This window comes from Petaurus breviceps, unplaced genomic scaffold, assembly GCF_028583685.1.
Source record: "Petaurus breviceps papuanus isolate PSGF00001 unplaced genomic scaffold, PetGlider_PUasm1.0 688, whole genome shotgun sequence".
NCBI lineage: Eukaryota > Metazoa > Chordata > Mammalia > Diprotodontia > Petauridae > Petaurus > Petaurus breviceps.
In genome coordinates this window covers 14,575,159-14,601,306 of record NW_027186457.1, presented here as the reverse complement: position 1 = coordinate 14,601,306, position 26,148 = coordinate 14,575,159, and the positions used below count along the sequence as shown (strand labels likewise).

Sequence of the window (26,148 nt, the reverse complement as noted above, 5' to 3'; positions counted from 1 at the left end):
GATGGATGGATGGATGGATGGATGGATGGATGGATGGATGGATGGATAGGTAGATAGATTGATAGATGTTGTCCATCCTTCTTTTTCAAATTGAACCAATGACATCTCAGGTAATGACTTGACTTGTATGTGAATTGCCTTCAAGCGAGGCAGGGTTGCACAGTTATCAGCCTTTCTCTTCCTAAATCATTGAAGTCCAGCAGCAGAACCAAAGTCAGAACCACTGGCCATGACCTGGATGCAGTGGATGATCTTGACATCTTTGATGTCTGACCAAACTCTAAGTGCTTCACAGCACCTGCTTCCGCTGCCTTCATGGTTGTGGGAACAAATTGTTCTCATCTGCCCATTCCACCAGGGGAAGTCTTCACATGCTTGGGGTAGATATTCCCCTAACTCACTGAAGAGTTTGAGGCCTGTTGGTTACCTTCATCCTGGTTTAGCCCATCTGCCAAGATGGTGTACCAGGATGTGGCTGCTGGGCATGCTACAGCTTCTTGGAGCCACAGGTGAGAGTTGAGGGTCAGGAAGACACCAAAGGTGAATAAGCAGCCCTGAAAAAGGCTCAACAAACTCCCACAACAGAGGTACTAGTCCTCCTGAACAGAGAGAGAGAGAGAGAGAGAGAGAGAGAGAGAGAGAGAGAGAGAGACAGAGAGAGAGAGAGACAGAGAGAGACAGAGAGAGAGAGAGACAGAGAGAGAAAGTAATCCTCAATCTGTACTATCCAGAGTTATATAGCATGTTTCACCATGAATCCTCTGGAATTGTGGCTAGTACTAATATTGAGCAGAGTGCCTAAGTCTTTCAAAGTTGCTTGTCTTTACAGTACCATTAATAATATATAAAGTATTCTCCTGGCTCTGCTCACTTTACTTTGCATTAGTTTATACAAGTCTTCCCTGGTTTCTCTAAAACCACCTCTTTTACCATTTCTTACAGCACAATAACATTCCATCTATATCATAACTGGTTCAGCCATTCCACAATTGATTGGTAACCCTCTTCCCAGTTTCCAGTTCTTGGCCACCATAAAAAAGCTGCCACACCTGTGTCCTGATACATATGGGTCCTTTTCCTCTTTCTTTGGGGTATAAATCTAGTAGAAGTACTGTTGGATCAAAGAGTACACACTTTTTAATAGTTTTAGGGGCATAATTCCAAATTGCTTTCCAGAATGGCTAGACTAATTCAGAACTATATCAACATTGCCTTAGTGTACCTGTTTTCCCACAGCCCCTCCAGCAGTTGTCATTTTCATTTATCAACGTTACCAATCTGATGAGTATGATTTACTACCTCAGAATTGTTTTAATTTCCATTTCCCTAATTATTAGAGATTTAAATTCTTATACAACTATTAATAGCTTGGATTACTTCCTCTGAAAACTGCTTTTTCCTATCCCTTGACCACTGATCAGTTGGGGAAAAGATCAAGAATAATGAAAGCATCTTTTTATTCTACCCTTCCATTTTCTCTACTTGTTAAGATGAAACATAATGATACAAATGTGAGAAGGCAAAAGCTTGGGCTACATCATGATACTGTCAATGGAGAAGAAAGGACAAATCCACAACACATTTCAAAGGAAGATAGAATGACACTTTGTGGCAGATTGGACATGAGGCTGTTGAAGAGAAGGGAAGCATCAGAGATGAGTCTCAGGTCTTTGTCTGGGATACTTGTGCCCATCTTATTCCAGGTGCCTGTTGATATCCTGATGAAAAGAATCAAGCTTTGCAAGACAGTTTGCACAGTATTAGTTATCACTTTCAAAGCGGCTTCTTAGATAGATTCATTATAGATAGACACTTCAGTGTGTGGGGCTTGCTAATTACCATATCTTCTACTTTTCCTTCCAGTTGTTGCTAATTTGATGATGATCATTTGATTTATTTTGATCATCTTTTACTTCAAGGGCCAAATTTGCAGCCAGCCTCATCCCAGACTCTTGGAAGTTGCACCTGCAAAAAATGTTTAGTAGTCACATGCAAAAACCGGGGGTAGTGGAAACAAGTAGCTTTTGAGCATGCAAATGAAGGCTGATATTTCCACTATCTAGAAAGCATGGTTTTGCTAACAAAAAAATTTCCATGTGCTCTAAGGAAGCCTTTCTGAGGAACCTGGCCAGAAAATTTGTTCTGGCTTTATAGCCCAGCTAGTTCAACCAAGTCTCTCCCCTCATTTTTTTTTAACAAGTGAAGAAATTGAGGACCAGAGGGGTTAAGTGATTTGCCCAAGGTCATATACATAATAAATAGCTCAGGATTCGAAACCAAGTCCTCTCATTTCAAGTTCAGGATTCTTTCTTCTATATCACACATTCCTCATCTGGAACTCTGTATTTTAAAAAAGTAAAATCAGCCCTATATTTCTCTGTCCCCTACTTACTTAATTCGGTGTGGAGTGAGGTTTGAGGCTTACTTGATCTACAAGTATTTCTATGGAATGAGGGACTTCAGATAAGAACAGAATATACAAAAAAGGATTTGTATGGAGGTAGCCATCCTAGCAAAAATTGACCCATTATAACTGTCTTGAAAAACTACTGGAAATCCTTAATGTGCCTCCATTTTCTTAATCAGGTAAAATGCTGCTATTTTCTAATGGAAGGACATAACTTCAAGGATCTGTGATTATTGTTATTTTGCACTATACCTAATGCAGTGGTTCTCAAACTTTCTGGCCACAGGACCCCCTTATACTCTTAAAAATTATTGTGTGTCCCAAAGAACCTTTCTTTAAATGAATTATACCTATTAACGTTTTACCATATTAGAAATTAATAAGGTATATTTTATTCTGCTGTGATAATTGTGCTTAATTAATATGCATTCAATCAGCTATGATAGGTTGTTTGTGTTAGACAATTTGAAGAAAATCTGGCCTTACATAGATATGTAATTGAGAGGAGTGTCTTAATAGTTAAATAATGCCTTAGTATTATTATGAAATTTTTTTAATCTCATGGATGCCCTTAAGGGGCTGGGGGCCCCCCAGAGGTCTGCAGACCATACTTTCAGAAAAAAAAGCTGTCTTAGTGGATGAGCCATAAGGAATCACTTGCAAACAAAGAGTTTAATGAGTCACTCAACTAAAAAATATGGCAGTAGTGGTAATGGGATGTGTGTTTATGTGTGGTGGGGATTGAATCCAGGTCAACTAGGTATATTTTCTCCATACCATATTGCCTTTCTTGGAAACAAGTAAGTACCAAATATTACTTGAGGGAGAGGGAGAATAAGAATACAAAAGAACCCATGCCATGATACCTGGTAAATATTTCTGCATAAGTCCTTTGGATAGGTAGGGCTTTATTAAGGCTCACAGCCTTACTTTCCAAAGTGACGCTGGTTTACTGAGCCACTACTCAAAAGTCAGAATCAAGAACAATTCAGCTTGTTTATTTACAGCATTGCCCCCAGTAAAATTTGGTTCTGTCCCTGCTTTTCAGTTTGAAAAGGATTGCAAAGTCCTTCCCCTCAAAGGAGGACTAGATGGGCTGTTTGAAAATTCCTTTTTACATTCTGTTTCTCTGCTGATATTAGGAAGAGGTTGGAGGGAGGGGTCACAGTTTTCATTTTTCCTTTTTTGCCAGAAGCAAATTTTCAGAGGTTGTCATTAACCACCCAGAGAGGAGTATTCTAAAGGCAACCCTGCCACCTCCTCTTATTATTCCTGAGCTCCTAAGCTCAGCTGTAGTCAAGGTAAGCTCCATTTTTAGGTTCCTGGAATACATTTCATGTCCAACCAGGGAGGGAAGAAACTCTTGGCACATGTCAACTTTTCCCAGAACAAATCAAGGGAAACAGTTTATCATTTGAGGTGACTTAAAATATTTCTTGTCCATGTAAAAACTCACACAGACCATTCAAAATGTTGGAAAGTATAACTCTAATTACTATGCAATGCAGGTGGATGATGGAGTTCAGTGGTAGGTATGGACAGCTGTATCAGCATTAATTTAAAAAAGAAGAAACAAACAAACAAACAAAAAACCCACACAAACAAAACTGAATAGGGGAAAGCAAAATTCAATGAGAAGGCAAAACCTAGAAGGGTAGGGAGAAATGACACACTGACCTAGACACTGGGAAACTGACCAGTAGCTGTTGAGAGGAAGCAGCTCTGCCCTCAGGCAAACTTCAGACCCAACTCAGCTCCCTTTCCTAGCCCCCTTCTCTGCTGGAGGTTTGTCCTCCTAATCCAGCTCCTGGGGCAGGGGCTTAATTACATTGTCATGATGATAGAAAGCTGACAGCTGCAAACTTGCACTTAGTTTTTCTGCCAGGCTGTGCCTTTTCCATGTGCTACAGTTGTAGGGCTTTCTTTATAGGCAGATAGGAAAAGGCAACAAGGAAAGTTAAAAATAAAAATAGAAAATCCCGTACATAGTTTTCTAAATGAAATAAATATTAATAACATATTGTAGGTCAGGTAAACTCTAAACTTCATTTTTTTCCAAGTTCTCCACCCAAAACTCAAAATAAAGCTTTAATGTAGTATGAGTTTCTTTCTTCCAGATCACTGGTGCAGTGAAAAAAGCACTTACCTTAGTCATCAATAGATATGAACTAGGCATTGTGCTGTGTGCCGGGGATGCAAAAAGAGGCAAAAGACAGGACCTGCCCTCAAAGAGTTTACAATCTAATCTAATTGCAAACAAGTATATACAAAGCAAGTTGTAAGAAAGATAAATCGGAAATAATTAACAGAGGGAAAGTGCTGGAAATTGGGCAACACTTTCTGTAGAAGGTAAGATTTCAGTTAGATTTAAAGGAAGCAAAGGAGGTCAGAGGTCAGAGCAGAGGAGTGAGTGCATTCCAGGCATACAGGGCAGCCAGAGAAAAATGCCCCAATCTGAGAGATGGAGTGTCTTGTCCACAGAACAAATGGAAAGTTATTGTCACTGGATTGAATAGTACTTATAGGGTAGTGAGGTTTAAAAATAGAAAAGTCCTGCTTCTGTCACTGATTACACATGTGATCTTGAATAAGGTATTCTCTAAGCCTCACTTTTTTCATCTTTAAAATGAGGAATTAGACTTGATGACCTGGGAGGTCCCCTTCAGCTCTAGAGAGGACATCTAACATCTCTTCCACCTCTAAAACTATGGCATTAGGGTTGTCTTGACAGTGGTACATACTAAGGCTGCATGGGTAGAGGGAGGTGGGAAATGAGTTTCTGTATCTCAGTGAATCAAGTCACTCTCCAGAAAGAGATTCAGTTTAAATTTCTCTTCTGGTTTTTAAACACATCTATAAGTTCAGCAAGTGGTTATTCTGTTCAACAGAGCAGACTGCAACATTCTCGTCTGTTGGGACTCTTGTCCTTGTCTTTCCCTGTATATTCCAGGAGTAAAGGGATCTACCTAATAACACAGTATGTATAGCAGCAGAGCACAAGGATTATTCCACACCATATTTTTTTTTCCACATATACACCCCTCTGGTGACATCTTGCATATTTCTCCTGCTCAATTCTTCCATAATAATGTGTTTCAACCTCCCCACCGATTCTCAATTTTAATTCATCAGATATTCCCTCATTTCCCAACTAAGAGCTATATAGCCTCACTGAAGGTGCATGGATGTTAATATATATATATATATATATATAGTTTGTTTGAAGGAGAAGCTTGGGTTGATTAAAAGCACTGGGCAGTTTCCCAAAGGCAGTCTGACATGTTCCTTTGTTCCCATTCAATACTGGCACTGGCTTATCTATCCTGGCCATTGATGTAGAAAGGGCACTGACTCTGGACTCCCAGACCTTGGGCTCAGATCCAACCCCTGTCCATCAGTACCTGTGTGACCATGGGCAAGTCATTTTGTCCCCATGGATCTCCATTGGCTCATCTATAAAATGAGCCTCAGAGTTCCCTTCCAACTCTAAATCTATAATTTCTGTGAAACCTCTATAGAAGATATATAATGTACTGAAGAAATAGCTAAGATTTGCCTGGCCAACTGTATATTACTGTCTGTTCAGCTAGGCAATCTTTCTTTTTAAAAAATTCTTAGCTTAATAAACACCAAATAAAATGAGTATTTACATACCACAGAAGATTATTCTATATGAAACTATGAATCTCTATTATGTAGATCTTGTTTTGCTTTTAAAGTATATAATAAATTCTACTCTTGTATGTATGTATGTGTGTATTTTGGAGATTGGGTCACCCTATCTTGCCCAGTCACTGGCAGATCTGACCACTGATTAGAATCAGGATCTTTGATCTGCTTTATTCTGATGTAGGTCAGTTTGCTCCAACTTGAGCACATTAGTGGCCCATCTTCCTGATGGCTCCCTATATTGGTGCTGGACTTAGTGCAGATAACCAATGGACTTTAACCCTTCTGCAACAGAACTTCTGAGCTCAAGAGATCCACCAGCCTCAGCCTCTCCAGTAGCAGGGATCCCAGGCATGTACCAGAACTTGCAGCCTCAGCATTAAACTTTTAAAACTTTCCTATTTGTCTGGATTTCTGTTCTCTTGTTTGCATTTAAAAGGATGCTTTCACAACTCTCTTTTCTTTCTTTTTTTTTGGGGGGGGAGTTTGGGGAGAATGACACCTCATCCCTAATTTTCCTCTCTCTCCCACCTCCTCCCCAATTGAAAAGAAAAAAAAGAGAAAGAAAAAACCTTGTAACAAATGGCATAGTCAAGGCAAAATAAGTCTCTATATTTCCCATGTCCCAAAACAATAGGCCTTCTTCATCATATTTGTAAAGCTCTTACCATAGTGTCTGGCATATAGTAGACATTATATAAATGTTTATTTTTATTATTATTAATCATCCACTTTGTTTTTCCTGTATGGAAAGTCAGGCCAAACTTCTCTGAATGATTATGGATATCATTTAGGTGAGTCTGCAGTGCTCAGGATTCTGAAGTAATTAACATCCTATCATCCTAAAAGTAAGAGAAGCTGGCAAGCCCTACCAACCCATAATATAATGATGCAATCACTAGTATTTGTATAGCAATTTTAGATATTCAAAATTCTTTCTTTTGAAGTGTTTGAGATCCTAAAGAAACTATCATCCTTCCATTTCTCACTGAGTAGCTATTTGAAGACAGCTCTGAGCCCAAATGTGATTTTGTTATAAGATTGATAGGGCCAAGCCAACCTGTAACACTTGGTCCCCCCAACCAAATACCGACAGAACAGGTGCATTGGAAACAAGACATAAAGTGAGCCTATTGGCTTAGAGCACTAAAACATTCAGCTTTTCCATAATACATATCCCAGCTCCTCGAGGGAATTTGCTAACTGACTTATTGAACTGAGGCAAATAGGAAAGGTTTCCACCTCTGTAAACACAGGTGCACACTGTACAACTGATTACATAATAATCCATTTAGGCCCACCTGCACTTTCTTGAACTGAATACCTCGTCATTGTGACATTCAAATATAGCTTTGCTCTGTTGGCTGGAACATTGGACAGATTTGTCTCTGTTTACTTAATTACAAAAGCTCTTATAATTCTGCCCTGATGCCTCATCAGGACAGGCAAGCAAGACCCTAATTTCTTGAATGTTCTCTCAACAAAGGAGCTCAAACTTTTGCAGGGCCTCCCATGGTAAAGATGTTTTCCATATTGTCTGGGAGATATCATGGAGATGTCCCATCTCAGGATCAGTCTAAATAGGTAGGAAAAGGTCAATCACCAGCCGAATGGCCATAAGATAATGAATATTTTTACTATAAAAATTCATGTCTCCACTCCTTATACGAGAAAGAGCAGAGGATCAGGAGCTAGGACAACTTGGGTTTGAATCTTATATCAACTATTGACTAGCTGTATGATTAATGTCAAGTTATAAAACTCACAGGGCTTGCTACACAGACAAAATTTTTATTATGTATGTAATTTATGTGAAATAGGAAATATAATTTTACAAATAATTTATATAAAATATATTTTATACAATTACACATTACATAATAATATAAATATATTGATACTAATGCATGCATGTATATATGTATACACATGCATATGTGTATATATACAAATGTGTATTCTTTGTATACACATGTATCTACACACAAACATTCATATATGCACATAAACATATACACATGTATATGTATATATACATACATACGTACATGTGCATTTTATAGATGCAAAATGTCAATATAAATGGTAGTTCTTATCTTTTAAGGTGTGAAAGGATCAAAATTTATGAAAATGGAAGGCATACCCAGTGATGAAATCATATATCCTTTGAAATTATTCAAGTGTTTTTTATATTTGTATCATATCTTATTAACATTTTATTTTTCCAATTACACAAAAAATGATTTTTAACACTCATTTTTTAAAATTTTGAGTTCCAAATTCTCTCCTTCCCTTCCTTCTTACCTTCTCCCTTTCCTGAAATGGCAAAAATTTTATATTGGTTATATAGGTGTAGTCATGCAAAACTTATTTCCATATTAGTCTTGTTGTGGGGAAAAAAGACACAGCAAAAACAAAGAAAAAAACTTATTAAGTTTTTTAAAAAGTATGCTCTGATATGCATGATATGACTTGGTCAGTTCTTTCTCTGGATAGAGATACCATTTTTCATCATAAATCTTTGGGAATTGTCTTGGATTATTATATTGCTGAGAACAATATGTTCATTCACATATAACAATAATGATAATAATTATTATATTGCTGAGAACAATAATGTCATTCACAGTTATCCCTTGTACAACATTGTTTTTACTGTGTATACGGTTCTCCTGGTCATGCTCACTTCACTTTACATCAGTTCATTTAAGTCTTCCCTGGTTTTGCCGAAAGCATTCTACTCGTCACTTATGCAGGACAATAGTATTTTATCATAAGCCTATACCACAACCAGTTCAGCCTTTCCCCAATTCATGGTCATCCCCTAGATTTCCAATTCTTTTCCACAACAAAAAGAGCTGCTAGAAATATTTTTGTACTTACAGGTCCTTCTTTTTTTAAATCTCTTTGGGATATAGACCTAGTAGTGGTATTGCTGGGTCTAAGGGTATTCACAATTTAATAGCCCTTTAGATATAATTCCAAATGGTTCTCCAGAATGGTTGGATCAGTTCACAACTCCACTAACAGTGCTCTAGTGTCCCAATTTTTCTATATCCACTCCAATATTTGTCATTTTCTTTTTCTGTCATATTAGCCAATTTGAGAGTTATGAGGTGGTACCTCAGAGTTGTTTTAATTTACATTTCTCTAATCAATAATGATTTAGTACCTTTTTTTTCATATGACTGTGTGTGTGTATCTTTGATTTCCTCATATGAAAATTGCCTGTCTTTGACCTTTTATAAATTGGGGAAAAGCTTGTCTTCTTATAAATTTGACTCAGTCCTCTATATTTTTGAGAAATAAGGTCTTTATCAGTGAAAATTGCTGTAAAAAATTTCCTGTGTATTTCCCTCCATCCTATTTCCCCCTGTTTATCCTTCTCTCTTTCTCTCCTTTTACTCTGTCCCTCCTCAAAAGTGTTTTGTTTCTGACCACTACCTGTCTCAGTCCACCCCCAACGTCTCTTATTTTACCTCCGATGTCCCTGGAGGGTAAGATCGATTTCTATAATAAACTGCGTATGTATGTTATTCCCTCTTTGAGACAATTCTAATGAGAATAAGGTTCAATCATTGTCTGCCACCACCTCATCCTCCTTTCCACAGTAAAAATTCTTTCCTGCCTCTTTTATGTGAGATAATTTACCCCATTCTACCTCTGCCTTCCCCCTTCTCCCATTGTATTCCTTAATTTTATTTTTTTTAGTTGTTATTCTGTCATAACTCACCCCTGTGCCCTTGGTCTGTATATACTCCTCCTAACTACCCAAATAAGGAGAAAGTTCTGAGGAATTACAAGTTTTATCTTCCCATCTAGGAATATAAACAGTTTAACCTTATTGAAACCTTTATGATTTCTCTTTCCTGTTTACCTTTTTATGCTTTTCTTGAGTCTTGTATTTGAAAGTTAAATTTTCTATTCAGATCTGGTCTTTTCATCAGGAATGCTTGAAAATCCTCTATTTCATTAATATCCATTCTTCCCTGAAAGATTATACTGAGTTTTGCTGGGTAGGTGATTCTTGGTTGTATTCCTAGCCCCTAATCCCCTAGAATATCATATTACAAGCCTTCAGATCCTTTCCATCATATTTGAATCATTTCTTTGCAATATTTTTCCTTTACCTGGGAGTTTTGGAATTTGGCTATAATATTCCTGGGAGTTTTCATTTTGAGATCTCTTTCAAGAGATGATCAGTGGATTCTTTCCATTTCTATCTTACCCTATGGATCTAAGATATTGGGGACATTTTCCTTAATAATTTCCTGAAATGTGATTCCTAGGTTCTTTTCCTGATGATGGCTTTCAGGTAGTACAATAATTCCTAAATTATGTCTCCTCAATCTATTTTCCAGGTCAGTTATTTTTCTGATATTTTAGATTTTCTTTTTTTCATTTAAAAATTTTTTCATTGTTTCTTGATGTCTCATGTAGTGATTAGCTTCCACTTGTTTATTTCTAATTTTTAAGGAATTATTTTCTTCAGTGAAATTTTGTACCTCTTTTTCCATTTGATCAATTCTGCTTTTTTAAGAGTTTTTTTCTTCAGTAGATTTTTGTGCCTTTTTTACCATTTGGCCTAGGGGTGGAGAATCTGCAGACTCAAGGCCATATGTGTCCTCAAAGCCACAGGTTCCCCACCCCATGATTTGCCCTATTCTGTTTTTAATGGGTTATTCTCTTCAATATTTTTGTCCCTCTATCATCTTATTGACTTTTTTAATGATTTTCTTATATCATTCTAATTCCTTTTCTTAATTTTCCCTCTCCTTCTCTTATTTGATTTCCAAAATCCTTTTTGAGCTCTTCTGGGATTTTTCAGCCAGAGACCAATTCACATTCTTTTCTTTGTGACTTTGGATGTAGCTATTTTGACTTTGTTGTCTTCTTCTGAGTTTGTGTTTTGATCTTCCCTGTCACCGTAATAACTTTCTACGGACAAGTTCCTTTTTTCTGTTTGCTCATTTGTCCAACCTATTTCTTGACTTTAAGCTTTATGTTAAAATTGGGCTCTGCTTCCAGGGTGCACGTGTTTTGGGATGCTCTTTTCAGAACTAGTTCTTAAAGGTCTAAAAGTTTTTGTTTCTTCCCACGTGGTATGGTCAAAGGAGAATTGTGGTCACTGCTTTCCTAGCCTGTGCTGCAGTCTGTGAGAGACAACAAGCATTCTTTTCTGGCCTGGAGTTGTAACCAGGGTCCTGCCCCACTGAGGCCACAAGCTCTGATGTGCTAATGTTCCTCCTTTCTCTGAGACTGTGACCCAGAACCACCATATGAGCAGTGCAGCAGAGCCTTGTACCCAGTGCCAGGAAGTGATCCCCTGTGCTCTCCGTCTGACCATTTGTCTGACCGCCTTACTCTCTGTGCTAAAGCTCTAGAAGTCACCTCTGCTGATTCAGCTGCTCCAACTCCTGCTTCTGGCTTCCTGGGAAGTGGCCTACCCTCCACTCTGACCCCAGTGAGACAGACTTTTCTTGCCAACCTTCTAAGTTGTCATAGGCTGGAAAATTATTTCATCCCATTCCTTTGTTGGCTCTGCCACTCCAGAATTCTTTTTGAGACATTCTTTTAAAGTTATTTCAAGAGGAATGTGGAAGAGCTCAAGTGAGTCCTTGCCTTCCCTTTGCCATCCTGGCTCTTATTCAAGTGTTTTAAATCTTACTCTTTCTGATGCAGAAAAGATAAAGAGCCTTGCAATAACATTTTTCCACATTTCATTTCTTTCAGCTATATTAAAGGTTCCTTAAAGCCAGGGACCAGATAGTATATATCCCTTGATAATAATAACTACAACTGATATTGATACAAGGTTTCCTAAAAGTCTTAGTGTGACTTTAAACTACCAAACTAAAACTTTTGGGACACCCTGGATAGTGCTTTAAAGTTTACAAAGAGCCTTGTAGATTGTATGTGGTATGGGCCTCACAATGACCCTGGGAGGTAGCTACTGAAGGTATTGTTACTTACAAATGAGGAAACTGAAGCCCAGAGATATTAAGCAACTTGCTGAGAGTCACACAGTGAAAATATATCAGAGATCAAATTTGAATTCGTGTCTCTCTACCTAGAAGTCCAGCATTCCACCCACTGTACCCTGCATCCTTCCAACTTAGATAACCCAAAGCATGTCAGACACTACTTGGTACACAGTATGCTCTGTAAGCATTTGTAAATGCATTGAATTGTTACACTTTTCATTGCTTCTTTTTTAAGTGCTACAAGCTTAGTGTTACAGAATTATAGAAATTTTGGATTGATCAAGAACTTGAAAAATTAGTCAACTCTGTGCCAGGCACTAGAGCTACCAAAAAAAAGGCAAAATCTGTCCCCTGCCTTTGAGGAACTCACAAGTTAATGGAGGATCCATCTCTGGAGGGAAATGAAGCTCAAAGGAAGTGTCTTCTGCAATCATACTGCTAGTTGGTGAAAGATCTGGGTCTCTCTCTCTATCTCTGTCTCTCTCTCCATATCTCTCTCTCTCTGTCTCTGTCTTTCTCTCTCTCTGTCTCTCTCTCTGTGTCTCTCTCCCCCCGCTCTGTGTGTATATATATAATGTGCCTGGTCCCTACAAAAATCTACTTTTTCACGTCTGTCAGACCCAATAATTGCTGGCCCTCTGAATTCCCTCTCCTTACCCCTTTTGTACACATAACTCTGTAATTACACAGAGATCTTTCTGAGGCTCTGCCTAATCAGACGGCTGTTCCCATGGCAATAGTGACATCTGCTAATACTGTTCCATGTTCCTCTGCCAATCAGGGTTCCAAATTCCAAAATGCGCTAAAAAGGCACTGCCATTTTTGTTACTTCCTAGTCAGCTGAGGGCATCTTTTATAGTGAAGAAGGGAAGCACTTTGCCTGTTAATAACACAATTATACTCAGGGGGTTTTCTTCAAATAAAACAGAATGAATAAAAAACCGGAAGGAGAAAGGAGAAGGAGACCGATGAGCTCTTATGGGCTACACCACCAAAATTCAAGATATGAATTATATTCCTTTTTTGAAAAGCTGTCAGAACTACCAAGTATCTGACAATCTCATTCCTAAAAATTAGCTCTGCAGCCTAGCTGAACCTAGGTACGATTTTAATCAATATTTTTTCAAAGATCTCAGAGTAATTTTTAAAATTGTATTGATGTTTTTCTTTTTTGTTCTGTAGTAATTTGCCATTGTAGTCCTACCTAACTGATCCCTCCCCAAAACAAAGAAAAATAGCTAAGCAAATCGCATACAGCAATTTTACTCAAGCATACACAATGTTGTGCACCTGTCACCCCCCACCTCTCTACTGGAAGGAGAGAGATGCATTTCCTCATCTGATCTCTAGGACTGAGATTGGATGTTACAATTAGTCAGAGTTTGGCTGCCTTTCAGAGATATTTTCATTTCATTAATGCAATTATGGTGCATATCATTCCAGTCTCCTTGCTCATTCTACATGAGGGTTCCATGTTTCTCAGAATTTCTTGTATTCATTGTTCTTTATAGTATTCCATCAATTCTTATATTGCCATTTGTGAAGGCTTTACCCTTCTGATGGGCACCTACTTTATTCCTGGGTTTTGGGTTTTTTTATTTTGCTAGAATAAAAAAATGCTGCTATGGATATTTTGATTTATGTGGAGACTTTCTGACTTTCTCAAAGCAATTTACATAAATTCTCACAGTCTCTTTGGGAACTAAGTTGATGGAAGATTGTTACATTTTAGCCATGACACTCAGAAGGAAATAGCTTCCACATTTATGATTATAAAGTGTATTGGAGGAGTTAGAAATGGTTCAAAATTCTTGCCCATTTTAATATCATGATAAATTTGCTAATTCTAAATTTGACCAATCTGGAAAACTAAAGAGTAATCTCTAATATGATTTATATTGTTGCATTTTAAAATATTCCCATATTGATTTTCAGTTTGCTTAAACCTTTTGTCTTTGAGTTTTGCATTTATTTTCAATGATAGTGGTAGGGAACCAACCAGAAATGTATCATTTTTCCCTGATTAAAATTAATAAATGTTCAGGATGGAAAAATAATCCAATCAGGGCTGAAGTTCCTTGGAGTACAATGTGAGAACAACTTACAGTGAGACCCAGTTATTCTTTCTTTCAATGTCTGTCTCTCTCTTTCTCTGCTCTGATGATCTAATCAATATTTTCTGCCCCAGAATTCAATATTCTTCAGCCTCACAAACCCCCTAAAGTCTGCATTTAATTTCAAAGAAAATCATGCTCCATGTGACAGGCATTTGCTTTTCAGCATCTGTATCTGAAGGTTTCATCAACTTTTAATGAGAAGAGAACTAGTGAATAATTTTTATCAGCAACACAGGCTGTGGTTGCTAGGAGTTTGTCATATCAAACTAGAATGACATGAGAAGAAAATGGACATGGTCTATAATAAATCTAGAGAAGCAGATTTATTTATGTATGTGAATCAATGGATGCTTAATCTATATGATGCTGTAAGTCTGCTGTCTCCCTTGAAAGGAGATGAATGTCCTTAAAACAAAAGTGTTGGGATGATCTTGTGGAGAGGTGGCCACCATGGGACCCTCTGACCACAGTCAGCTTCTGAGGATTTCATAAAGGCCAATGTGATGTACTTGGCTTTGGAGCCAAAGGACCTAGTGCTACTACCCAAATGTCCTTGGTTAAGCCATTTAATTTCTCTGGCACTAAGCTCTCTGGTTACCATGTTCTTGGACCAGTCACTTAAATTGTCTGGGCTTTACCATATAACCTCTAAGGTTCCTTTTGGCTCTTGATGCTGGTGTGTGACCTTTGAAGTTAGCATTAAGGAAAAATATGCCATTATAAATTATATTGATGCTGGTATTAAAAGTGATACTATGTCCTTTGAAAGGTCTGAGATAATATTAGAGTGTGGAGAAAATATGAATAATGCAAACATCTGTCCATTTTTTCTAGCATAACAACACATCATTAAATTTTGAAAAACAAAAACAGAAGACAAAAATAGCGTGCCTCTTTGCTGATGATATTGGTGGGGATTCTGACTCCTTTCCTTGGTCAAATTAACCACCTTTAGGGGCGGCCAGGTAGCACAGCAAGTAAGAGCACTAGCTCCAGTGTTGAGAAGACCTGGAGATCGAATCCCAGGCTCAGACACTTAGCACCCACCCAGAAACACCTGGCCGTGTAACCTTGAGCAAGTTACTTAACCCCAATTGCTTAGGGGCAGCCAGGTGGCTCAGCGAGTAAGAGCACTGGCTCCAGTGTCGGGATGACCTGGATCAAATCTGGGCTCAGATACTCAGCACCACACCCAGAAATAACTGGCCATGTAACCTTGAGCAAGTTACTTAACCCCGATTGCTTTAAAAAAAAATTAACCACCTTTGATCTACTCTCTATCTTTAAGCAAACTACATGTGAACTAGTGATGAGGAAAAATATATTGATTTATTCCCATTCAATGCTTAAAAATAATAGCTGTTTGAATAAGCATGGAAAGGGAAAATAAGTGAAATCTCAAATTGTTCTTGATTTTCTGTGTGGGGGCTAACCAATCAACCCCTAAGGGATTCTCCTTTCTCCCATAATCATGCCTTGCCAGTATAATGTCCCTTTTCTCTTTCCCCTTTGTGTCATCTCCCATTTTCCCAAACTCAAAGGAAAGACAACCACAATCCTCATCCCCATCTTCAATTAGCAGAGGGAATTTTCTCCCCTTTGGGCAAGTAGAACAACAGAAACGAACTATATTTACTGAGTACTTACACTTTGACCAGTATAGCACATACGGATAAAATATGATGGGGCAGATAGGTGAGTCAGTGGATAGGATCCTGGTCCTGGGGTCTGGATGATATGGATTCAAATCTGGCCTCAGACACTTTCTAGCTGTGTGACCCGGGGCAAATCACTAAACCTTGATTGTCTCTCCCCCCCCCCCAAAAAAAATAATAAATAAAAAGAAAGATGATTTGTCTTAGAATCTTAGAATTGTCTTAGAATTTGTTTTTGATACAAATTGCATAACCTTAGGCTTGTCAATCTGGGCCTCAGTTTCCTCACCTAGCTCCTTCCTACCATTCCTTACATTCAACACCTTTTGCATATAATGTATAATCTAGGTATACTGTCCCATTTGATGTTTCTTTCACAGGATACTCTCCCTCTTGTTTATGTGACTTGGCACTACCTCTCCCTCATGCCTGGAATTTTCTCCCTCTTCACAACCCTTTCTTCCTACAAGACTCAGCTCCAATGTCTTCTGCTATAATATTTGCTATCACACCCCTGTCTGTAGCAGTTTAAAAGTGTAAAATATTCCATGGATGTCAGCCATTCAAGGGGAAATGAGAAGTGAAGAATGAAGGCAAGAAGGTGGGCTTAGGATCAAGCAGATGGGTAACAGAAAATTATTTTCAGCACCAACTAAAGCCATAGAGAGTACACCATCCTCTGTCTTGTTTTTAAATACTTAAGGATTTGACAATGGGCTCTAACTCTTTCAAGAACCTGTAAGAATATTAAAACAAAATGAAAACAGAAAAAGTTTTCCCTTCATCTAATCATTTTACCTTTCTTTGGTGGAAAGATGGAAACTGGCCAACCATCTGATCCTTTATAACAACTCATATTTTTTTTGAAAGATCCTTCTAGTCTAACTTTTTCTCGGCTAAATAATAGCATTTTCCTAAACCTTCCCCTGTAATGCCATTAAGTGACTCTACTCTGAACTCTCTCCAAGGTTTTTGCAACCTTTTCAACTTGTTGAGCTGTGAATTAGGCATCATATAAATATCTGACCAGTACTGAATATTACCATTTGTTTATTTTATTACACCAGTGAATAAAAGGCATTCCCAGAAGGGAAAAATTCTTCCATCTGGAGAGAGAATGAACACTTTTGTAAAAATTATGAGCTAAAGTAGTCTTACTATGGACAGTAGAGTAAAGTCAAGTCAAATTAACAAGAATTTATTACCCTCCAAAAAACAGCCTCTACTCTCAAGGACCTCAAAGTTTAATGGAGGAGATGCCATGAAATTAACTTTGTACAAACAAGTTATATAGAGGGTGAATTGCCTCATATAGATATATACAGAATTAATAGTTTCATATGCAGATATATACAGGATTAATGGTCTCAGAGGGAAGGTACTAAGATTAAGATGTACTAGGAAAGGCTTCCTTTAGAAGGTTATTTGAGTCTTGAAGAAAGCCAGAAGGCAGAGATGAGGAAGCAGAGTGTCCCAGACCTAAAGGGCAGTCAGTGAAAATGCCCAAAGTGGGAGATAGTGTTTTGAGAGAAAAATCAAGGAGGTCAGGGTAATTAGATCACAGAGTACATGGAGGAGAATCAATTGTAAAAAGATCAGGACAGTAGGAAAGACCCACTAACATGGAGGACTTTCAAACAGGGGATTTTATGTTTGATCCTGGAGGCAACAGGGAACAGCTGTAGTTAATTGAATGGGAGGTAACTGGTCAAATATGTTTTAAGAAGACTGATTTGAAAACTGAGTGGGGGATAAAATGGAGCAGGGAGAGATTTGAACTAAGAAGACCAGGCTATAGTCAAGGAATGAGGTGATGAGGACCTGTACCAGGTGGTGTCAGAAGAGAAAACAGGATGTATACAAGAGATACTATGATGGTAGCCTTGGCAACTGATTGGATATAGTGTATAAGAATGAGGAGTCAAAAATTACACCTACTTATGAGCCTTATGAACCTACACTTATGAGCCTTATGAACCTACACTTATGAGCTCTTGGAAGCTAGGTGGCTAGATCACCAGGCCTGGAATCAGGAAGACTCATCTCTGTGAGTTCAAATCTGACCTCAGACACATATTAGCTGTGTGACCCTGGACAAGTCACTTAACCCTATTTGCCTCAGTTTCCTTATCTGGAAAATGAAATGGCAAACCCCTATCTTTGCTGATAAAACCCCAAGTGGGGTCACAAAGAGACAGACCTGACTGAAAAATGCCTGAACAACAACCATGAGCCTAGAAATGCTATATTTTGAGTTGAAACACCTGAGTTGTAATCTCATCTCTGATCCTTAGTTTCCTCATCTGTAAAATGAAGGGGTTGGAGTAGATGGCCTCTAAAATTCTGTGATCTGATTCTGACTTGAAGCATTACAGTCACCTCCTGTTTATCTGCATATATCATAGAATATCTGCTATCAGCTTTTCCCAAGGTCTTGCTCAGGTTGGCCTGTAGCCTGGGTTATAGCCAGACTGTATTATTCTTATTTTTGTATACTAACTACTTATTTTCCCCTTTCAGTACAGATCAATGAGTCCAAACTTGGGGGTCAACACACCAACGAGCATGCAAAAATACAGTAATTAAGACACTCTATTACTTCAGGTCACCAAGACTTCATTGCTCATCATAGTAATAGCACCCTGTTAACTCAAGAGTTAATTCTACTCCTGGATTTATTTATAGCTTGATCCCTGGAAAGTTTTTACTTGCCAAAAGGATAGAGTTTTGTTTTGTTTTTGAATAAAGATGGACCTCATCTTGCTCTTTCCAAAATTTATTTGCTTGCCAATTATTTTGGACTTAACTACGAGCCTTTTTATGGTTTCTCAAAATAGCTCTTTCAACTGGTGTCAAAATCTGTTGGCTATGGGCCTTGTTTGTATTTGCCTAAATGATTAATGCTGCAGCCATGACTTTTATGGACTTAGTCTTTACTGTGAGCTCATTATAGGGGTTTGACTAGGGAATCTATGCGCAAATATTAGAATCAGGAGTTCTGGTTATTGTTTTTAGCCCTTACCTTGTTTCATCTGTGTCCCTATATCACTTTTCCTCATCATTATCGAGTTGTCTCAGGCGTGTCTGACTCTTCATGACCCCATTTGGGTTTTTTTCTTTAACATTTAATTTAAAGTTTTTAATTTCAATTTCTATCCCCCCTCTCTTCCTCCTTCCCTCCCTGAGAGAATAAGCAATCAGATATGGATTTTACATGTACAATTATGCAAAATGTTTCCATAGAAGTCATTTTGTACAAGAAGACCTGAATAAAAGAAAAAAAGAGAAAAGGTGAAAAATAGCATTCTTCAATCTGTATTCAATCAATATCAGTTCCTTCTCTAGGGGGCGATAGTATGTTTCATCATTAGTCCTTGGGATTGTCTTCAGAATCATTGTATTGCTAAAAATAGTTAAGTCATTAACAATTCTTTATTGAACGATATTGCTGTTGCTGTGTACAATGTTCTCTTGTTTCTGTTCACTTCACTATGCATCAGTTCATGTAAGTCTTTCTAGGTTTTTCTGAGATCGTGCTGCTTGCCATTTCTTACAGCACAATAATATTCCATTACTATCATATACCACAACCTGTTTAACCATTCCACAGTTGATGGGCATCCCTTTGATTTCCAGTTCTTGGCCACTACAAAAGGAGCTGCTATAATTATTTTTGTACATGTGGGTCCTCTTCCCTTTTTTATGATCTCTTTGGGATACAGCCCTAGAAGTGGTATTGCTGGATCAAAGGGTATGTACATTTTATAGCCCTTTGGACATAGTTCCAAATTGCTCTCAAGAATGGTTAGATCAGTTCACAACTCCACCAGTAGAGCATTAGCGTTCATTTAGAATTTTCTTGGCAAAGATGCTGACGTGGTTTTGCCAATTGCTTCTCCAACTCATTTGACAGGTTAGGAAACTGAGGCAAACAGGGTTAAGTGACTTGCCCAGGGACACACAGCTAATAAATGTCATAAACAATGAATCTTCCTGAATGCAAGCCCAACACTCTACCCACTGTGCCCCAAAGCTGCCCTCAATTGTTCCTCCTACCAAATATTCCTTTCAAAGGAGAAAGATATCTGCAAAGATACCTTCAATTTATGATAGAATGACTTGGGCTCCTTATTTGGGGAAGTAAAACAATGTTTGGAGCTCTTTTAATAGTTCCAAATGTTTTTATTTGTAATTGTGGGAAATTTCCCAGTTTTTGTTGGGGACATCACCACTCTTCTAGACATTTCACCTTACCACACCAGAATCAGCCCTGAGTCTCCACTACTCATTGTCAATTATTGGCCAAGTCTTGTCAATTCTACCTCCACAATTTTGCTCCACCCTAATTCACGACCTCATCACCCCTCACCTAGACTACTTAGATGGTCTATTCATTGGTTTCCCCGATTCTATTTTATCCTTTCTCTAATTCACCTTCATCTTAGCTTCCAAAGCCATCTTCCTCAGGCACGGGATTGACCATATAACTCTCCTGGTCAAAAAACTTCAGAGGTCCCTACTGCTTCCAGGATAATATGCTTCTCAGTCTAACATTTAAAGCTCTCCACAATTGGCTCTCTCCCTCTTCAGATCCCAGACTTAAATCATGTTACCCCCTTCACAGACTCTATGTTCCAGCCAACCTGGACCCCTAGCAGTTCCCTTGAAATGGGTATTTCATCTCCTCTTCATGTGCCTCTGTACAGGTTTTCTCCTATGCCTGAAATGAGGGTTCTTTTCATCTGTACCTTTCAGAATCCTGATCTTCCTTCAAGACCCTCTGTGATCTCCCCTCAGTTCTTTGTGGCCTCTCCCTCCTCAAATTCTCTTAATTTTATCGTCTCAAATTTACTTAGCCATCTACATGCTTTATTGCCTACCCTAATAGACTTCTATTATATTCTATAATAGACTATATGCCTCTTGAGGGCAAGTAGTTATTGTGGGTTCTTTTTTATCACTAGCACCTGCCACAATGGGCCAGTCTTCAGTATCAGATGAGACTCGTGATCTCATCACTGTGGGTCGTCCCCTCAATGATGTGGGCAATGATGCATTGGTTTCTTCTCATCCTTTGTGACTCTGGTTATATCTTCTCATCATCTCCTACCAAAACTTTGTGAATATGCTCTCAGACCCTTGCATAGGATTCTAGAATTCCTGTTGCTGAATTATGCCTGGGACTGGTTGTGCTGCTTCTATTAGTACAGTGGATAGAATTATGAAGACCTGACTTCAAATCCAGCCCCAGACACTTATTAGCTATGTGACTCTGGGTAAGTCATTTAACCTTGGTGTGCCTCCATTTACTCAACTAGAAAATGTAGATAATAATATCACCTACTCCAACAGAAAGATTGTGAGGATCAAATGACATAACATATGCAGTGTCCAGCACAGTGCTTGGTACGTAGTAAGTGCTTAATAAATACATATTCCCTCCTCCCTTCCCTTCTACCAGAAATATATACCCAGAGGAGGACTCAGAGAGGACAGGGAGCCTCTCATTACTGGATTTTGGTGGGAGATCAAGCAGACAGGGAACTCTGACAGCTGGGAAATCAGAGCCAGTGCCTTCATCTTTAAAATGTGTGTTTGATGAGGATTAAGCTGTATATGTGGTAGATAAAACTGTCAATATCCGTGCTGTTTTTAGATCCTGGAGAGCTAAGAGAGAAGAGAAAAACTAGGAACTCAATTTGAATGTAGTAAAAACATTATTACTATGCCAAAGTAATACCAATTATAATCACTCGTGAGAACTGTGTATGGATGCAATTTGACTCCACACACATTCCTTAAGCACCTGTTATAGGAAAGACACTGGACTAGGCACCAGGGAAAATACAAAATAAGGATCATGTTTTCATTGCTGTCACAGAGCTTAAATCTAACAGGATAAAACAGAGACACAAATAACTCTAAGGCAAAAATAGGAAGATTAATACAAAACAGGGTACTGGATTTGGAGTCAGACAAATTGGGTTTCTCCAAACTCTGCTAACTGCATGAGTACAAAAACACTTGCCATATCTGGTCCTCAGTAACTTCGTCTGTATAATTAAGGGATTATATTAAACCAGTGAATCCACAGACCTATAGGTAGATTTCAGGGGGTCCATTATGGGGTTCACTAACCTCTAACTGAAATTTATCATTTCCTCCAATTATTTAAAAACATCATACACATAGGTTTTACCAGATGCCAGAGGGACCTATGACACAAAAAAAAGGTTAAGAACCTCTGGAATAAAAAATTTCTCAGGTTTCTTTCAGCTCAGCCTAAGTTCTGAAATGTTGGGACTAAAATACATCTGAGACCCCAACAAAGTGCTATATGACATTGGAGGAGAAAAGCTAAATTCTCACTGAAGGGATCAGGGTGCCTTTTTATGCTGGACATAAGGACAGGTAGGGCTTTGGGAAGAGGACATTCTAGGTATAGGTTAAGTGAGCAAAGTCCCAGAGGAGGTAAAGCACAGGCATTTGTGATTAAGTTTAATTAGTCTGGCTAGAGCATAAAGTGCCCAGAGCAGGAATGGGGCAAGGTTATGCTGGAAGGGCATGATGGTACCCACTTATGGAGGGCCTGGAAATACATACTTAGGAGCTTGAGTTTTACCTGGGAAATACCAACTGCCACCCCTCCCCCCCATCAGCTCATCGTATGCTCCATTGAAGCTTTAGGGAACCATTTTGATGCATTAATGTGGATTTTTTTTAAAGTGTTGAGCCTTCTAATAAAGATTTAATTCTAGCTTCTTCTCTGTTTATTATCTCCAACCGATCCTAAATATAGAATGTACATAATTGTTTGCATTTTTCTCCACCATTAGAGTATAAACTCCATAAGAGCAGGGAATGTCTTTTGCCTTTATTTGTATCTCCAGTGTTTAGCACAACACCTGAAACATTAATAGATATTTATTGAAGGCACTTAATTAATATTTGTCATCTGATCAACTGATGATCATTCTCTCTGAACTTAGCTAAATTTGTATTCATCTACAGGGCTGCTATTCAAAGCCTTTCCAACTTGGGGGAAAATGCTTGTCAACTCGTCTCCAAAATGAGGGATCAGAATCATGGTATTAATAACAGCTAACATTTATGTAGTACCTTAAGGTTTGTCAAATGTTTTGCATGTATTATCTCATTTAATCCTTCTCAACAGCCCTTTGAAGTAGTGAATCAGCCAATAAACATTTATTAAACCAGGAATTGTGCTAAGCACTGGGAATACAAAAAAAAATGAGGCAAAAGTCCCTGCCCTCAAAGGGCTCCCAATCTAATGGAAGCACAATCCGTATCCTCCACTTTATAGATGAAGAAACTGAGACTGAGAAAGGCAAAGAGATTTATCCAGCATCACATAGCTAACAAGTATCCAAAGCAGTATCTGAATCTTAGTCTTCTTGGTATCGGTACCCTAGCACCATACCATGCTGGTCTACACTACTCATTCACTAAAGAGTAGAATGTTAACAAATGAATGCATAATATCAACCCAAAGAATGATTGGCAATGATAGAATCATGTCGATTAATATAGTAAAAGCTTTGCACAAAATGCTATTCACATTCATGACTTTTGGATACTTTGAAATAGCCATAATTTAGACCATCTAAGATATTCCCTCCACCAATGAAGATTACAACCCTCACATTCTTCTCTGTGTCATTCTTTTCTGGGTTTGGCCCCAGGTCTTCTCCAGTGAATATGTCATCATGACCAATATTCAGCATGTTTCTCTATCTAGATATTCATGATTAGAAGTTTGAAAAATATTTTGGGGGGATTTTGCTCTATTTAATGTTAAGAAACCCCATGACAAGCTGTGCTACCTGGGGTAAGTCCTTTAGTTTTTACTTGGAGCCTTCATTGTCTTATCTTTAAAATGAAGGGGTTGAATTAGATCAGCACCATGAGTCCTTTGGTATATTTTATATTTTAATACTAGCTGTGGAATAGTTTTGGGATGATGACCATGAGGAGACCTCTGTATCAGGCAGATTCATCTAGTCTAGAATGGATTAGAGCAGGTATATTCTGGAAGTGGGAAGACAAACCAAAGAGACCTTGGCAGTAGTATAAACAAAATATCCTAAGGGCTTGTACAAGGATGGTAAGAGTGGAAGTGGAAAGGAGGGAACATATATGAAACATTTTAGAGTCAGAATTTACAGGATTTGGTAACTCCTTAGATTAGTAAGAGAGAGGGACAGTCAAATTCAAAGTCAGGTTTTAAATACCCATGGAAGTGGACAATTATGGTACAATTGACAGAAGGAAGAGAAGTGTGGAGGGGAAGAAAATTTTGCTTGAGTTATGTTGATTTTGAAGTCCTAGGGTAACATCCAAGTGAAATATTCTAGTTTGTTGGAATCACAGATCTGAAGAATAAGAGAAAGGTCTGGATTAAAGATTTTAGAGACATCTACACAGAGGTTATTTATTGTTGAAGCTATGGGAGAGGATGACATTGCCAAGGAAAATAGGGGAGAAAAGAAGAGGGCTATGGGGAGAGCTTTGGCAAACACTATTTAGGTTTAATTCTATCCAACACAATAACTTTTATGCATACCATTAAATATGTTCAATCAACAGCATTTCAAGTTTCTTTTAGTTAAAAACACTAAAAGGTTTGCATATACTCTGTCTGTAATTTGTTGCTCATGAAGTTAGCTCCCAACTTTAAAACATTAGGAATAATTGATAAATAAATAATAACTTATTTATCAGCATTACACTTTTATTTTCTTTTCTTCAATATTATAATAATTTAAAATTTAACTTCTATTACCTTCTCCTCCCATCCAATCTTACTTGTAGGCTGTAAGTAGCTACCTAAGGTTCATGGTACTCTTAAGGATTTTTATTCTTAAAACTATAGCTCACAAGCTCCCACCAGTGTATTTACTTTTAATAGTCATCCAGATGACATAATTATGCCAAAGCAAAGACATATGCCGAGGTAGCAAGATATGAACATTAGAAACAAAGCATATACATAAACACACTGAAAAAGAGGCATGCATATGAGTAACTCATATCTTTGGCACTGCAAAATCTGGATGCACTTGTCTCTTGTCATGGTGCCTTCATGCTGCTCTACTGGGTTCCCTGGTCAATCACCAACCCACTACACTAAAAACCATGCTTTGGAGCAGTACACATAATCTAAGAGAAATGGGCTGATATCAGGCGATGCAGTGTATCTCTTACAGTTTTTACTTCTTTGGCCATATTGGCTTGTTTCCAAGAAATATGTTATCTTTCCCTGGCTCATCCCATTTTTCATGGCTCAATATAGTGATAGGACAGAATTAAAATTGCCATATAGATGATCAGAATTTATTGGTAGGTAGTTCTGTTTAACATAAAAACTGTAATAGACCATAGGACATACATACAAATGGGTAAATAGCTTTTATAAAGGTCAAGACACATTTACCAAAGAAGCAGTAGGGGTGGTGATCATCCTCATACCTTCAGACCTGGAAGTAATTTAATACTTTAAAAGTTTCCTTAGAAAAGTAGTTGGTTTTTAATAGAAATTTTGTGGAGTAGAATATAATTTTACAACTATTTTTTTGCTTTTCTTTTATGTTTAGCATTCCTAAAAAGAGAGCAAAAAAAAAAAAGAAAGAAAAAAGATTTACAGAATAAAACTCTTTGAACAGTAGCTGAACGTGTATTTCTGACAAACCTTCAGGGTGTTTACTCTTCTAACTTTACAAAATTTGAGCTGTCATTTTAAATGATGTAATTCCATTTCGGATAGATCAATTCTTTTCTCATGGTGGGTAGCTCTTTCAGATCATAACTTTTCCACTGACTTTGTAGACAGTCTTTGAGAGCTGCTGCGGCTTAAAATTTTGCCAGTATATGGCCAATCTGGTTTCAAATGTCTTTCCAATTTTTGAATTTCACCTTCCTCATCCCGTTTGCCTCTTAAAAGTTAGATGTCTAAAAAGACAGCTCAAGTACCACCCCCTGCATGAATTCTTTCCTGGACTCCTCAGCTATTGGTGCCCTGAAGCACCATGACCAATACACACACACACACACACACACACACACACACACCACTTTGTATGTATTTTGGTTCCTTTTCCTCTTTCTTTGAAGAATTCTTTCTTGATGGAACTGGAGATATTTGGCCTGAGTAAGAGAAGGTTAGGAGGAAAGGGGTAGAGATTCCAGCTGTCTTCAAGTACTGGAAAAACCATCATGTGGAAGAATGCAAAAGGGTAGATTTCAGATTTCTTTGAGGGGAAGGTTGGGGGGTGAAATTCTTTTGTGATAATTAAGAT

General features: G+C 38.0%; 1 protein-coding gene across 2 annotated transcripts in view; it reads left to right on the top strand.

Moving 5' to 3' along the window:
• The window catches only part of SLC9A9 (solute carrier family 9 member A9), a 741,333-nt gene that overhangs the window by 351,459 nt on the left and 363,726 nt on the right, over window positions 1–26,148 (top strand). The window lies entirely within an intron of this gene.